Source organism: Neolamprologus brichardi, chromosome 22 (genome assembly GCF_056152115.1).
Source record: "Neolamprologus brichardi isolate AB-2024 chromosome 22, ASM5615211v1, whole genome shotgun sequence".
NCBI lineage: Eukaryota > Metazoa > Chordata > Actinopteri > Cichliformes > Cichlidae > Neolamprologus > Neolamprologus brichardi.
This window is the reverse complement of record NC_142124.1, coordinates 2,343,260-2,360,881: the sequence shown is the minus strand read 5'-3', so window position 1 is coordinate 2,360,881 and position 17,622 is coordinate 2,343,260.

The following is a 17,622-nucleotide window of genomic DNA, read 5'->3' as shown; positions in this document are numbered from 1 at the left end:
CTCCTTTCAGCACAGCCTTAGATTTGGCAGTAAATTATGTTCTGTTAGAGTAACCAGCCTAAAATGGTGAAACCGGCTCAAGTCCCTTTGCTATTCAGACCTTACAGATATTTACTCATAACGAAATCTAGGCACAGTTATAAAAGTCATAATCTCGTCTGGAGAGTGGTCTTCTTCAATAATGTATTAACTGTGTGCGCTCAGCATTTGCTCGTAACCCATTTGTTTAAAAATCTTTAGCAGGGCCATGCTTAAAATTAACTGCACAAATAACTGTCCTTTTTAATTTAAGAGTCATGAGCTGTATTCCCAAAGCCAGACTTGCATAGGGCCATTGCACAGAAATAATTATCAGCTAAGGGCTTTTAGGTTTTTCACTACCGAATTATGAATTAGTGAAACTCGTTGTCAAATTTATCTGCAGCCGAATTCCACACCAACTTTTTCAGGTAGGCCTCAGTATAACGTGGCTTCATGTTATCATTTAATCAGGAACACCCTGCCTCTATGGTTCTCATAGTGTGTAGGGTGATTTGTTTAGCTTCAATTTTATCAGTATGAGCCATTTATATAGGAGTTAATTCAGTCCAGTATAATGAGACCTATTTTTTGTTGAGTTATTTAATATGTATGCTCTCATTTGTCATCTGTCAAGATTTTATTTGGACACTTCCTGACTTGTTGCTGAGAATACTCGAGAGTTTATAAAAATAAAAAAAAAAGACCGATTGGTGAATATTCCCAGGTTGGCTGATGCCCCACGTGTATTATTTCTCTGTCAAAGTATCTTCAGTTTTCATGCAGATTCTGCTAACGGGTTATGGACCCAGTAAAATACAGAAGTTACTTCAGGGAGAACTTTGCTACCAGAAAAGTCAAAAACTACAGCGTGTTTGGGGAGGACTAGCATGCTAAGTTAGCACCATGAGTAAGCGTGCAGGGGAACCCAGAGGCCAATGGACGAGGACAGTTTTTTGTTTTTATTTTTGTCCTGTCCGGCAACAGTGCCAGTGGACTCGGGAACAGCAAAGAGAATTAAGCAGAAAAGAGAAGTTGGGAAGAGAGTTAACTAAAGGAGAGGGAAATAAAAATAGAGGAGAAAAGGGATAGAGAGAAAAGACACTGAAAATCTGCTTCACAACCTGCTGAAAAAAAACAAGCAAAAAGAAAAGTAGGGAAATTACAGGAACAACCAACATAAGCATAGGTAACAGTAAATAATAAATACAGAATCTTACTAAGCAGTACACACGATAGACAGCGCATGATATGTTTGGAGGCAGCATCCAACCAAGACAGTGTGTCTGTGTGTAAGAGAGCGGTGGTATTCATAAGGTTTCTCCATGTAAGTGTCTAATAGTAGGTGTGGGGAGCCATAGCCCTGCCCCCCAGGACATGAAGCAGGCATGGAAGGAGCTCCAGGCTCCAGACATCTAGAGGCCCCCAGAGCATGAGAGCCCAAAGAAGACCATTAGAGGGGGAGCCGTGCCATTCTCCTGGAAACAGCCAAGGAAAGCCCCAGACAAGGGGTCACCCAGCAGCCAGGTTAGAGAAGCACACCTGGGGCCACCTGAGATGTTCCCAGAATTTAAAATAAAACTCTGCAGTTACTAGGACACTGAGAAAATGCGCTTGATTGACCAAGAGCATGACATCATGAAGGCGAGAGTGCAATCTACTGCCAGACCTGCAGCATCTACAGGAGCGACATGGTACACGCGGTCTGTTTTATCACTGTAGAAGCAACATGCATCGAGAGTCGACTTGCAGGAAGAGGCAACAGAATGATGAAAAGCGTACAGATTGAAAGAGAGAAGCAACACAGAGAGCAGTGACACCTGTGTCGTCTGGATGAGCGATGACTCAGTGGAATCTGAACAGCAACAGGACATCAGGACCAAACGCCTGCTGATGGATACCGGTGCAACATCCCACATCCTTACTGATAAAACAGCGTTTAAGAAGTTTAATGACAATTTCCAGAAGCACATTATATGGAGTTAGCTGATGTTACCAGGTGTAAAGGCGAGGGTGAAGGCAGCGGTGTGCTTGATTGACAGCAGAGGGGGACAGTGTAAAAGAACACTGATGAAGGATTCCTCAGCCTATTCATTTTTGTGTACCTGGATGATGTTCTGATATTTTCTAGAACCCCAGCTGAGCACCAGACCAATGTCCCACAGCGGCTGCTGGAGAACTGTTTGTATGTCAAAGCACAGAAGTGTGAGTTTCACACCTCCACTGTTTCATTTGTGGGCTTTGTTATTTCAGGAGGGCAGGTGAAGACGGACCCGCAGTTTCAATTACAGCCACACCTTCTAAGCCGTGAGGTTACGTTTGACTCCCAAGAAAGGCTAGCAACACAGTAACTAAAGGTGCTAAACAGCAGTTTGTTTTGGCACCGCTCATGTCTGAACAAAACAAACAAACTTAATGGTTCCTAATTTTCCCTATCAGAAAATTAAAGCAATTCTCTAACCTAAGCTCTTATCTAAAAGAAAAACATGGGAAAAGGTTTAAACAAAAAGGCTACTAAATTACCGGCTGGCTCTATGCTCAACTTACTTCATCTAAACCTGTGAGCCCCGGCTCACTTCCACGCCTGCTGCACCGCCGCTGCTTGCCACATGGGTGGCCACCAGACCAGCTCCTGGGCTGCCACTGGAGACGAGGGCGCCCCCCAGAACCACCTTTTCACCGGCTCTGCTTCTATTGTTGATGTAGGTGGTCATGTGTACGGCTGGCATGTGTGATCACATTTTATCAACACAAAATGCCCAGGTTTATTGAATATGAATAACTGCCAATGCAAAACATCTGTCTGCAAATACTGGCCACCACTAAATTAAGTAAATCCAACATGTTTTTTTTTTCAGTGTACACCCTCTTTGCTGTGTGTTACCTCCATACTCCTAGTAAAGTGCTAGTACTCTGTTTCCCAATGTAGTTCCTTAGTTTCTTAGTTCCTTTGTTTTTTGGTTTGAGTTTCTCATTTCTAGTTCCTTGATTTCAGTTTGGTTTTCTGTAAAAGTGTAGAATTATTTCCAGGAATAAAGCTGCCGTTTTCAGTTAACTTCCCATGTTTGAGTCTTGCGTTCAGGTCCTACATCCTGACACACAGCCACACATGACAACAAGGCCATGTTATTATGTACATTATGCAGCTGCTGAGTTAAACCTTATTATCTCAGAGATATTATAGACAATATTAAAAATAGAAACTTTCTGGAGGTATTTTAATGAACTGTTTCTGTCATTTCTGCTTTCTGCTGATAAACTCTCTGTCATTTCTATTTTTATGTTATTATAAATGTCTCAGTTTGATTGCAGTGTTTTAAATTCATGTAACTGAACTTCAGATCTTGTTGAATGCTGTTTTCATTTGTACATAACTGACAGTTTCACACATTGTGACGTGTCAGAAGAAATGTGTCTCTCTTCTAGTTTTACTTCCTCTGCGTTTTCTCTTCAAAGCTGTCTGACTTACCCCTTATAAGGGCTTTGGTAAATGGTAAATGGCCTGCAATTGTATAGCGCTTTTCTAGTCCCTAAGGACCCCAAAGCGCTTCACACTACATTCAGTCATTCACCCATTCACACACACATTCACACACTGGTGACAGCAAGCTACAATATAGCCTGGCAGAGGCGAGGCTGCCGGACACTGGCGCCACCGGGCCCTCTGACCACCACCAGTAGGCAACATGGGGTTAGTATGCCTGGGATCGAACCACCAACCTTCTGATTAGTGGCTGACCTGCTCTGCCACCTGAGCTACAGCCATATGGGTCCACATGAACCGTTTTCAGTTTTTAGCTTAAGAAAAATTATAGAAATAATTATTTTTTCAAATTAAGATTAATTGGCCGTGACTCATTTTCGGTGAGGAACATAACTCAGAAAACATTCACATTGACCTCCCGCCCCTTTCACATTTGCACCAGATACAGGGTCTTCAGGCCCACTGGACCCGTGGCTAGTGAAAATGTAACAATCATAGGTCCTGTGTTCCCTCATTTTACCTTCCTCCTCTCTGGGCCTGTGTGTGTGTGTGTGTGTGTGTGTGTGTGTGAGTGAGTGAGTGAGTGAGTGAGAAGGAGAAGGTAAAGCATGTGAATTGACCCAGGTGTGACCCACCAGTGCTGTTCCCACACAAGGTTACAGCATTGCTGCAAAATTGGAGCAACCAACATTGTCTGCACCCACATTCCCACACATTTCACCCTCTGTCTTGCAGGAACGAGGCAGGAAACTACAAATATCTCTGTCATTGTGGTTCCATACCACAACTGATCAAGATGGCAAAGTGATTCTCTGTTCAGACTGTGTTACAGTTGATATTGGAAGAGTCAGCCTGTGAGCAGCCAGCCATAGGATCAGTTTGTCAGCAAGCTTCAAAACGCAAGCGAACCTCAGGACAACCCTGCCAGCACCCAGCTATAGGGCCAGACTCTCAGCAGCTTGCAAATAACACTGTATGGATGTCAAAACAAGGCAAAAACTGAATAGTCTTCCTGCTCAAGAAATGAACCCCCCCTCATGGCTGCCAATGTGATTTGGATGACCCTAGGACCTACACGCTTGGCAGTCACTCATGCACAAGACATCAAGTCTTCTTTTGACCTTTTCATGCCATACCCTATCAAGAAAATTATCCTCGATTGCACCAATTTAGAAGGAAGAAGAGTTTTTGGAAAGACGTGTAAGGTTTGGGACAAAACCTATTTGGATGCTTACTTTAGGATTCCTGTCCTTGCTGGCATTATGCAGGTCCACAGAGGGGATAGCCTAACAGAATCCCTGTGGGATGAAGAAACTGGCAGAGAACTTTTCCAGTCAACGATGTCTCTTAAAACTTTCAAAATACCATATTTCTAAGATTTTCAGGGGCGAGTACAATAACCTCAGTTTGATCTGAATTAAGAAGCAGAAAGTTAGCGGCCATCCAGGTCTTTATGTCTGTAAGACAATTTAACTAATGCAATTAGTTAATTGTTAATTGGTTAACTAATTGGTGTGTGTTATCTGGCTTCATGGACAGATAGAGCTGGGTGTCATCTGCATAGCAGTGTAAATGTATGCTATGTCTTCTAATGATACTGCCTAAGGGAAGCATGTATAATGTAAACAGAATTGGTCCTAGCACTGAACCCTGTGGAACTCCATAATTAACCTCAGTGTGTGACGAGGACTCTCCATTTACATGCACAAACTGGAGTCTATTAGATAGATATGATACAAACCACTGCAGCACAGTACCTGTAATACCTACAGCATGTTCTAATCGCTCTAATAGGATATTATGGTCGACAGTATCGAACGCTGCACTAAGGTCTAGCAGGACAAGCACAGAGATGAGTCCACTGTCAGAGGCCATAAGAAGATCATTTGTAACCTTCACTAAAGCTGTTTCTGTGCTGTGATAAGCTCTGAATCCTGACTGAAACTCTTCAAATAAGCCATTCCTCTGCAGATGATCTGTTAGCTGTTTGACAACTACTCTTTCAAGGATTTTTGATATGAAAGGAAGGTTGGAGATTGGCCTATAATTAGCTAAGACTGCTGGGTCTAGAGATGCTTTTTGAGTAAAGGTTTAACTACAACCAGCTTGAAGGCCTGTGGTACATAGCCGATTATTAGAGATAGGTTGATCCTATTTAAGATTTAAAGTGACGATCAGTAATATGTTCTGGCTTTGCGGAGGGCTTTCTTATAAAGCAACAAACTATTTCTCCAGGCTAAATGATGATCCTCTAAATTTGCGACACGCCATTTCCTCTCCAGCTTACGAGTCATCTGCTTTAGGCTACATGTTTGAGAATTATACCACGGAGTCAGGTACTTCTGATTTGAGGCCTTAGTTTTCACAGGAACTACAGTATCCAGAGTCGTATGTAGTGAGGAGGTGAAATTATTAACACGATAATCGACCTCTGTTGGAGCAGCGTTCAGATAGCTGCTCTGCTCTGTGTTGGTACAGGGCATTGACGATAACAGTGGGTGGATTATATTGTTAAACTTAGTTACAGCACTTTCAGAAAGACATCTACTTTGATAAAGTGTACTCTCCACTGCTGTGTAATCAATTATTGTAAATGTAAATGTTATCAGGAAATGATCAGACAGGAGAGGGTTTTCAGGAAACACTGTTAAATGTTCAGTTTCTATGCCATATGTTAAAACAAGATCTAGAGTGTGATTAAAGTGGTGAGTGGGTTCTTTTACATTTTGAGAGAAGCCAATTGAGTCTAATAACAGATGAAATGCCATGTTGAGGCTGTCATTTTAAGCATCTACATGGATGTTAAAATCACCCACAATAATTATTTTATCTGAGCTCAGAACTAAATCAGATAAAAAGTCTGAGAAATCAGACAGAAACTCTGTGTAAGGCCCAGGTGGACGATAGATGATAACAAGTAAGACTGGTTTCTGAGGTTACAGCTGGGGTGGACGAGGCTAAGCATCAGGCTTTCAAATGAATTAAAAGTCTGTCTTGGTCTTTGGTTGATTAATAGGCTGGTGTGAAAAATTGCTGCCACACCTCCCCCTCGGCCTGTGCTTCGAGGTTTCTGGTAGTTAGAATGACTCGGGGGTGTTGATTCATTTAAACTAACATAATCATCCTGCTGCAACCAGGTTTCTGTAAGGCAGAGAAAATCAATTTGTTGATCAATTATTAAGTCATGTACTAACAGAGACTTGGAGGAGAGAGACCTAATATTTAATAATCCACATTTCACTGTTTTACTCTTTGGTTCAGATATGGATACTGTATTGTTCTTTCTTTGTAATTGTTTATGTTTAAGTTGTTTGTTGCTGGTTTTTAGTTTGTTTTTTGTCTGTTTGGAAGCTGACATAGTCTCTATGGAGATGGGTTTTTGGGGGGGTAGCAGGAGGAGAGAAGCTGCAGAGAGGCGTGTAAGACTGCAACTCCAGGTCCCAACTCTGGATAGTCATATTTTGGTGGGTTTAATAAATTTGTCCACATTTCTAGAAATGAGAGCTGCTCCATCCAAAGTGGGATGGATGCCGTCTCTCCTAACAAGACCAGGTTTCCTCCAGAAGGTTTGCCAATTTTTTATGAAGCCCACATCGTTTCTGGGACACCACTCAGACAGCCAGCAATTTAAGGAGAACATGCGGCTAAACATGTCACTCCTGGTCTGATTGGGGAGGGGACCAGAGAAAACTACAGAGTCCGACATTGTTTTGGCAAAGTTACACACCAATTCAATATTGAGTTTAATGACCTCCGATTGGCGTAACCGGGTATCTTTGCTGCCGACGGGAATTATGATTTTACTGAATTTACGTTTACCCTTTGCCAGCAGTTTTACATTTCCCTCAATGTCACCTGCTCTGGCCCCTGGAAGACAATTGACTATGGTTGCCGTTGTCTCTAGCTTCACATGTCTGAGATCAGAATCACCAATTACCAGAGTTTGACCCCCGGCGGATGTGTCGCCGAGTGGGGAAAAACAGTTAGACACATGAACGGGTTGGTGGTGTACCTGGGGCTTCTGTTTAGAACTATGCTTCCTCCTCACCGTCACCCAGCCACCCTCTTTCCCCAGCTGCTTGGGGTCTGCCAGAGAACAGCTGGCGGGGCCTACGCTATCTTCGGCTGCACCAGCTACAGGGGCCTGGCATCTGGATGTAGTGTCGGACCAGCGGCGTCTGCAGGTCTAGGTTTATAACCTGAGAATTGAGAACCCTCAAACCATTCTAGAATAGCACAGAGCAAGAGTCGTTTGTTAATAACCACAGGTTGATGTCTGCTTCCCATAAAGTGTAAAACTCACGGTGACTGTTTAAATTAAAAGGATTTTAAGAGCCTTTATGTTGTGACCCGTCCCACAGGCGAGGGAATCATTTTGTGTTGTTTAAGTTGTGAGCAACTTCAGAAGAACTGCCTAAAGAAACGCCTAAAAGTGAGATAGGAGAGAAGGAGGAAAGAGGGGAGGGAGAGAGAGCTGACACAGAGCCTGGGCCGGTGCTTCTCCACTCTCGGTATAATACACCAGATAGTGCATAATTTTCCTGTTTGTCCACCCCTGTCTGTTCTTCTACTTATGCCCCATTACAAGCTGCTCTGCAAGCCCCGGAAGCCAAAGCTGACCTGGACTCCTGCTCTACCCTCTTCGACGTGACCCTGACTAACCTCTGCAGCAGCATAAACCCACAACAACAATCTGAAAATCCCAACTGAGCTGCAGGAGGGGCGCCTCACACAGCAGAGACAGAGGGCACTAAACCCAAGGCCCGCTTCACTAGACAGGAGGAGATCCCCAGAAGACCTCAGCTGACAAAGCTGTGACGACACGCCCATCAAGCTCCAATGAAAAGTGAGGTCTAGCAACAGAATGCTGACCTCCATAACTTTGCATTAACACTGTGCAGGGCGGTGACAGACCAACACAGAGGATCGGGCAACACAGGAAAAGGAGACAGAAGGAGCAGGAGGAGGGCAGGACCCCAGGGCACGCTTCAGACTGTGGTTTACCCAAGACACCAGAACAGGAAAGTGATGAACACCTACACGCTGACTCAGTTAAAAGTGATGCACGCACGAATACATATGCACACGCTGGTGCAATGAAGAAAGCTTTGTAAACAAGTGTTTATGCTGATATGCAAAATGCTGCATACACACATACACACACACACACACAGACTTGGTTGCAAGAAGCTAATTCCTCTTGGGAAAATGGAACTTATACTGACCCCTGGGCCGGATCGGGTTTGTATTATTATTGTGGGGAATACAGACTATATGTTAGAATTACCAGAGGAACATTGAGTTGTGTTGCATGGTGTGCCTAGGAGCGCCGCTGATACTTGTGGGTGAAAAGAGGGTGAGAGTCTCAGGAGACAAGGTAGGACAGCTTACTGCCCGGCGTAGACGCCATGTGCTGTTTAAAAGGTCACTTCCTCGTTTGATTTATCTGTTGACTCTCCAACATACAGTGGGGCAAAAAAGTATTTAGTCAGCCACCGATTGTGCAAGTTCCCCCACTTAAAATGATGACAGAGGTCAGTAATTTGCACCAGAGGTACACTTCAACTGTGAGAGACAGAATGTGAAAAAAAAATCCATGAATTCACATGGTAGGATTTGTAAAGAATTTATTCGTAAATCAGGGTGGAAAATAAGTATTTGGTCAATAACAAAAATACAACTCAATACTTTGTAACATAACCTTTGTTGGCAATAACAGAGGTCAAACGTTTACTATAGGTCTTTACCAGGTTTGCACACACAGTAGCTGGTATTTTGGCCCATTCCTCCATGCAGATCTTCTCAAGAGCAGTGATGTTTTGGGGCTGTCGCCGAGCAACACGGACTTTCAACTCCCGCCACAGATTTTCTATGGGGTTGAGGTCTGGAGACTGGCTAGGCCACTCCAGGACTTTCAAATGCTTCTTACGGAGCCACTCCTTTGTTGCCCGGGCGGTGTGTTTTGGATCATTGTCATGTTGGAAGACCCAGCCTCGTTTCATCTTCAAAGTTCTCACTGATGGAAGGAGGTTTTGGCTCAAAATCTCACGATACTTGGCCCCATTCATTCTGTCCTTAACACGGATCAGTCGTCCTGTCCCCTTGGCAGAAAAACAGCCCCATAGCATGATGTTTCCACCCCCATGCTTCACAGTAGGTATGGTGTTCTTGGGATGCAACTCAGTATTCTTCTTCCTCCAAACACGACGAGTTAAGTTTATACCAAAAAGTTCTACTTTGGTTTCATCTGACCACATGACATTCTCCCAATCCTCTGCTGTATCATCCATGTGCTCTCTGGCAAACTTCAGACGGGCCTGGACATGCACTGGCTTCAGCAGCGGAACACGTCTGGTACTGCGGGATTTGATTCCCTGCCGTTGTAGTGTGTTACTGATGGTGACCTTTGTTACTTTGGTCCCAGCTCTCTGCAGGTCATTCACCAGGTCCCCCCGTGTGGTTCTGGGATCTTTGCTCACCGTTCTCATGATCATTTTGACCCCACGGGATGAGATCTTGCGTGGAGCCCCAGATCGAGGGAGATTATCAGTGGTCTTGTATGTCTTCCATTTTCTGATGATTGCTCCCACAGTTGATTTTTTCACACCAAGCTGCTTGCCTATTGTAGATTCACTCTTCCCAGTCTGGTGCAGGTCTACAATTCTTTTCCTGGTGTCCTTCGAAAGCTCTTTGGTCTTGGCCATGGCGGCGTTTGGAGTCTGACTGGTTGAGGCTGTGGACAGGTGTCTTTTATACAGATGATGAGGTCAAACAGGTGCCATTCATACAGGTAACGAGTGGGGGACAGAAAAGCTTCTTACAGAAGACGTTACAGGTCTGTGAGAGCCAGGGATTTTCCTTGTTTGAGGTGACCAAATACTTATTTTCCACCCTGATTTACGAATAAATTCTTTACAAATCCTACCATGTGAATTCATGGATTTTTTTTTCACATTCTGTCTCTCACAGTTGAAGTGTACCTCTGGTGCAAATTACTGACCTCTGTCATCATTTTAAGTGGGGGAACTTGCACAATCGGTGGCTGACTAAATACTTTTTTGCCCCACTGTATATAGATGCCATAGGGTCCCTAGGTGAGTCCTGAGTGATCATACATTTGCCACGGTTCTGGGTCATTTTGACCCAGCTTTTTCTGTCTTATATTTTGGTGTTTTTCTAGATTATGATTTATGTTCTGATTCTTGAGTTGGGCTGATCTGATTTTGTATTACAGTTTATATTTTCTGTCAATTCTGTCTCTCTGTCAAGCCTGTGTCTTAGTAAATTGCTTCTCGTTTCCTGTTTTACTTTGAAAGTTCATGTCTCATGTCTGTGTTCAGTTTTACTTCTCCCGTCTCGTTAGCCTAATTTCTCCAAGCTGTGTCTCCCTCCTGTTTCTCATTCCCTGATTACTCCCCTGTGTATGTAAGCCCTGTGTTTTCCTGTGCTCTCTGTCATGTCGTACCCTCAACATGCTGTGTGTTTGTTATGTCCAGTCCTCCAGTGCCTCTTTTCTGAGTTTTGCTTTTGTGAGTTTTATTTCATGAGTAAGTTTTGCCCGCAATAAAGCTGCATTTGGAGTTCCAGCCCTGTTTTGAGAGTCCTGCATTTTGGATGCTTTTTCCTGCCTGCCACTCAGCCCACCATCACAAAATTACTAGATCAGCTTGCAGCAGGGTTTAAAAACCTGCCTATAATGCTCTTTTCCCAGTAACTAAAAATAAGAATGTTGAACAAATTAATTACGTCCATTACAATGTTCTGAGGTTGGCCAATAATGACTCGGGATGCGGTGGAGGGATTGGCCGAACAGCTGGGTCCCACATCACTCATGGCAGTTCAGAATAGACTGGCTCTTGACGGAAAAAGGGTGTGTTTGTGTAATGTTTGGAGGTATGTGTTGCACTTTCATTCTCAACAATATGGCCGCAGACGGCTCTGTAACCAGAGCCCTGGAAAGCCTCCAAACATTATCCAAAGCAATGCATGAGCATTTTGAAATTGACAATCCTCTGGAGGGGTGGATGACATCAGTATTTGGGCAATGGAAAGGTTTTGCTTCGTCTGTTATGGTTTCTTTTGCTACATTTTTAGCTATTACTGTTACATGTGGGTGTTTTTTGTTCCATGCTGTGGTGGATTTTTGTATGACATATATAACTATATGCAGTATATGTCTATCTGCACTGAAAATATATACGGTAACTTTCACATAGTTTTAGGCACAGGGCGTTTCTCGCACACACACACACAATAAACGTTTTTCATGCAGCACATTCATGAAACTTAAAAATAGTAACATGGTAACAGAGATACTGAAAACAACATAATAAAATTACTGCCATGTACACACACATACTATAAACCAATGACTGCAGAAAACATGGACGACGCGACACCGCCTCCTCCCATTGTGCAAAAATTAAGCCAAAATATCCCGCTTGTGGAGGCTGCCATCTTGCATTTTTGGAGGCAGAGTCTGCGCAGTGTAACGCTCCCGCCCACACACCCGCTGGACGTGACCGCAAACAAAGGACTCATGATCTTCACCAGCAGCTCCCTCACAGGGAAATCTTCAGCACTCCTCCGTAGGCCCGCCCCAGGAGATGGATAAACCCAGCATTTCATGAACACTGTGATGAGACCTTTGGTTTGTGTAATGTAATAAATACTCAGATACTCCCCAGAGGCTCCAGACTTTTACATAAAGATATTATATTCAGTCCTGCAGAAAGTTATATATTTAAAAATATATGATCCTCTCTGGTTACTCTGGTATGAATAACTCTGCATCACTTTATGATAAATAACACACTATCTGCAAAAAATTGTGAAAGAATTCCAGATGACAAGTTTGTAGTTCAACATACAAGTGACGACGAAAAAAAGCAGCAAACTGTGTTTCACATTTGATAAACATCGAGTTTTGCTGTTTTGCTTCCACCACGATAAAAATCACACTTCATGCACAGCTCTCTTTCTCTGTACTTCAAGAACAGTTTCCCGTCTCAAATCTGTTTTCTGCATTATTCCTTTGCTTATTACCCACCAGTCTACCGTTGTTTACAGTGCTGTTGGCCGCTGTCTTTTTCTTTTCTTTTTCTTTTCACTTAAATGACCTCAGACAAGAAAGCCTAATTTCTGCTGTTCAATACTGAAGAAATTTAAACTTTTTAAAATTGTGCAAAATTACAGAATATTGCAGAATATTTTTAAGGTTATCTGCTATAAAAAGCCAGACCAGATAAATCTCCTTCATGTTTTTCTGTGTTTTATTCTCAGTTACTTTCACACAAAGGGATCTGCTGTGATGCTCACAACTCTGATTAAGTCTCACATGTATCAGTACTGATAAATGATCAGAATTATAAAATTTCTGACTGTCTGAGGCTAAATTGAATCGAATCAGGACTTTGAGAACCGGAATTGACTGGATTATAGAAGTCAGTGATGATACCCAGCCCTAGTGAGCAGCCTAGGCCTGACAGAAGTGGATGTAGCTGTGGGTAATAAGAACAGATGAAAAGAACTATTGATAACTTTTCTGTTAAGTTAAGGCCTGATCCGTCTGAAATTCATAGCCAGTGCTCTGACACGGAGCCATCAATCTTTGAATGCTGAAAAAGCACAGTGTATCCAGAAAACACATTATATGCTGCAATAAATGCACTGCCCAAGTGTCCCCTCTCCCCACTGCCTTTCAGCAGCATGCAACAGCAAACAGGTCGTCAGATGATGATTAAGTTTAACATTTTCTACAATATTGACAAAGCACTTTGAGCACAAGATTGTTAGTTAATCATTTAGAAATGAATATTGTCTGTATGGACTTCAACCCCCCCCCAAAAAAAGTGCACATATAAAACTGCGGTGTTAAGCGATGCGGTTGAAAAAATTGAGTGCGCCCATGGAAAAAAGTTATTCTAGAGCCCTGTTAGTCAAAGCAGTGTCCCAGATGTCACACAGGCACTTTTATTACCATACAGCGTAGATGTACATGAAGAAATTACTCAAAGATAAATTATCAGCATTTATTAAATAATAATGCTCCATAAATAAAAGAAAACTATGTTGTTTTTGTGCATAACAAAAAGCTCACAATTGTGCAGTCAAAATGTAAACTAAAAGATGCTGAGCACAACAACAAAGAGACAGATTTCACAGTTGCTCTGTTCCGAACTTCTACTGCGTGACTGACAGCCTGGAGTTTGAAATCCGCTTCGTAACCACGTCTCTTACAGGCGCCATTTATGGTCCTTGTACACACACAATACTGTAATATTACGTTGAAGCACAGTGCGTATCACTCCGCAAGGCTCCTGACTACGGTAGCCGTAATGCTCCGACAATCCATCAAGCGGGGCAGCTCCGTAGCTTATCAAAGTCGTACTACCAAAGTGCTGACCAAAGTGTTCAATGACATATGTCTGAATACAGACAGTGGAAAAATGTCCGTCTTAGTTTTACTGGATCTCAGTGCAGCATTTGATACAGTTGACCACAACATATTACTCAAACGACTGGAGAACTGGGCAGGTCTCTCAGGAACTGTACTAAACTGGTTCAAAACATACTTAGAAAACATGAAATTCTTTGTATCAATAGGTAACTTCACATCTGAGCAGACAAGTATCACATGTGGAGTTCCCCAAGGTTCCATCTTGGGACCCCTTCTGTTTAACATTTACATGCTCCCACTGGCACAGATTATAAAGAACAACAAAATAAACTATCACAGCTATGCAGATGACACACAAATATATATCACAATGTCACCAGGAGACCGAGGCCCTGTACAGGCTCTTGGTAAATGCATTGAGGAAATTAATGAATGGTTGTGCCACAATTTTCTCCAGCTAAACAAAAACAAAACTGAAGTAATAGTCTTTGGTGCCAAAGAAAAATGATTACAGGTCACCAGAGAACTTCAATCTATACACCTAAAAACCACAAACCAGGCGAGAAATTTGGGTGTAGTGATGGATGCAGACCTAAACTTAGAAAAACACATTAAGACAATAACAAAATCAGCTTACTATCACCTCAAGAATATTTCAAGGATAAAAGATCTGATGTCTCAACAGAACCTGGAAAAACTAGTCCATGCATTCATCTTTAGTAGGCTTGATTACTGTAACAGCATCTTTACAGGTCTACCTAAAAATCAGTCAGACAACTACAGCTCATTCAGAGCTCTGCTGCTCAACTAAGACCAAAACTGTGGACCACATCAGTCCAGCTCTGAGGTCTTTACACTGGCTGCCTGTCCGTCAGAGGATAGACTTTAAAGTTCTGATGCTGGTCTATAAAGCTCTGAATGGTTTAGGACCAAAATACATCAGTGACCTCCTGACCCCGTATGAACCTTCCAGATCGCTCAGGTCATCTGGATCCAATCTTTTATCAGTTCCCAGAGTCAGAACCAGACACGGAGAAGCTGCATTCAGCTTTTATGCTCCTTATATCTGGAACAAACTCCCAGAAAGCCTCAGATCAGCTGAAACACTCAGTTTATTTAAATCCAGTTTGAAGACTCACCTGTTCTCAGCTGCATTTGAATAAAACACCAAATCCGCACTTAAGCTTAAATTTCAAAACTTATATTTTAACTACTGATTTTATCTACTGTTCTGATTTTATCTGTTTTGATTTTTGATTTTATATACTGTTTTGTTTGTTTGCTTGTTTTAATCAATTTTAAATCGTGCTTTTTATTTGTTTTTGTTTCTAATGTCTCTGAATCACCTTGTTGTTGAATTGTGCTATACAAATAAACTTGCCTTGCCTTACTAAAAGATTTTTGACAGATTGCTGAGCGCCGTGTACCACATAAAATCGGTTCGAGGTCAGTAAGCACAACCAGAATTCATACATAAGGTGCGCTGAAAATGAAAGAATTTTAGGCCATGCAGCCCCTGCATGTCGTTAGCGCGGTTAGCTCGCTAACACGTTGACGCCGTCCAGCCCCACACACGGGGCGATCCACGGTAACTCGATATTTGCCGTGTTCATCTTGTCGTTGACTACAGGTGAAGCTACGGGGGAGTTGTGTTCAGTGAAGGAGAGGCGAGGCCGAGTAACCTTGCGTAGAGACAAAAGTGGACGGAAGAGAGGCAAACTTGCGGCTCCACAAGTATAAGTAACATAGACTATATCGATATAAAGGATATTGTCACATCTTATATCTATACTAAAAAACTCGATATATCGCCCAGCCCTACTATCAAATCTGAAATAAAGCTGATCCTTCTCTGTCCCACACACTCAGGATCTGAAGCTCTTCTCTTACATTTTTTCAGTTCTACAGTTTAATCCATAGTTACAGATTAATTTAATAATCAGCTCTGCACAGGAGCTGAAGCAGGATGCAGCCTGTTGCTTTTACAGTAAAACACTTGTAATAAAAGTACAGTAACAATAATTAGTGACTGAGCAGCCCGGGGCGTTTCTCTTGATTTCTTTAGTCAGGGTAAATTCATTCACCTGCACAGATTAGCTAAACGAACCCTGACAGCCGAGTGCTCATCTTAGCTAGCTAGGTCTCAGGACCGAGCTAAGGACGGTAGTTACGGAGTAGCTTACAAACACGTTTAACTTACCGAAAAAGTGCAGCGGGGCCTCGGGTCCTTCTGTCGGTAGTCCAGTTTACCGAAGAACACCTCAGGCTGTCAGGTTAAAACAGTCGGTCGTGTTTTCGTAGCGTAAACGCTGGCCCGCCTCTGAGAGCCTACGCTCTATCTGCTATTCTTGAACAGAGATACGCAAGTTTCTCCGTGACTGCAGCTGTCAGTCAAAGCTGCTATGATGACGACCACAGTTTAACATCACTGTGGTAGGAATTAGAATCAAACTTATGGGAGAGGAGACCCCTTGAACATCAATCGGCGTGATGAGAACTATTGATAACAAAAGAAAGAATCTCTGGAATTTATTTTAGTCTGACCCCAGTCCCATCCGCTAACATGGAGGAGGCGGGGTTTATGACCTATACTGCAGCCAGACACCAGGGGGCGATAGAGACGTTTTGGCCTCATTTTTGGGGAGCTGTTTTACAGTCATTGCTATAAACCTGCACTGGAGTGTTTATAATGCAATTAACCCATATATTTGATGTAGTTAGGTCAAGTATTATTCACATGTATATCATAAGATTATCACAAAAAACTATACTATTTGCTGTACTAATGTGTGACCTTTGACCATGTTGTGACCTATTGTCAGAAGGCAAAGCAAAGGGTTAACCTAAGGGTTAGGGGTTATAGCACGTCATAAAAACTATACAATAATTTAACTATACACTTACTATAAATATAAATACCAAGTACAGTGCTGACACAGAGACAGACAGGTAGAGAAGTGATGATATTTCAGAGCAGACTACTGTTGTACAAGTTTGTGTTGAGTATGGTGATGGCTTTGGGGAAGAAGAATCCCTGAGTCTGTTTGTTTTGGCCCTTATGGATCTATAGAGGGCATTAGGTTGAAAAGATGTCTTGTTTGCCTCCGTGCAGCTGGCGTGCCACACTGTCACTGCATAGGTCAGCAGGCTCTCGATGGTGGATCTGTAGGTCACCAAACACGGGGTGTTTAGTTGCTCCGTCCTGAGCTCCCTTAGGAAGAGTGGCCGCTGGGCTTCCTTGACTAGGGCCGTGGTGTTAGCTGCCCAGGAGAGGTCTGCAGAGATGTGGACGCCAAGGAATTTGAAGGACTCCACTCACACTATACATTCTCTGTTGATATGCAGGGGGGCAGGGGCACTTCTGTTCCACCTGAAGTCCAGGATGAGTTCCTTCGTCTTGGTGATGTTAAGTGCCAGGTTGTTTGATGCACACCATTCTCCCAGTCTCAGGACCTCATCTCTGTAAGCCGCCTCATTTCCCCCTGTGATCAGCCCCATCACTGTTGTGTCGTCAGCAAATTCGACAATGTTCTCCTCTGGGTGGGCGGGACTGCAGTCAGATTTGTAGAGGAAGTAGAGTAGCGGGCTTAGTACACAGCCCTGGAGAGCCGGTGCTGAGAGTGCGAGGGGAAGAGAGGTGAGGACCCAGTTTCACCCGCTGGGGTCTGTTGACCAGGAAGTCCTTTATCCAAGAGCAGGTGGGTGGCGGGAGCCCCAGGCT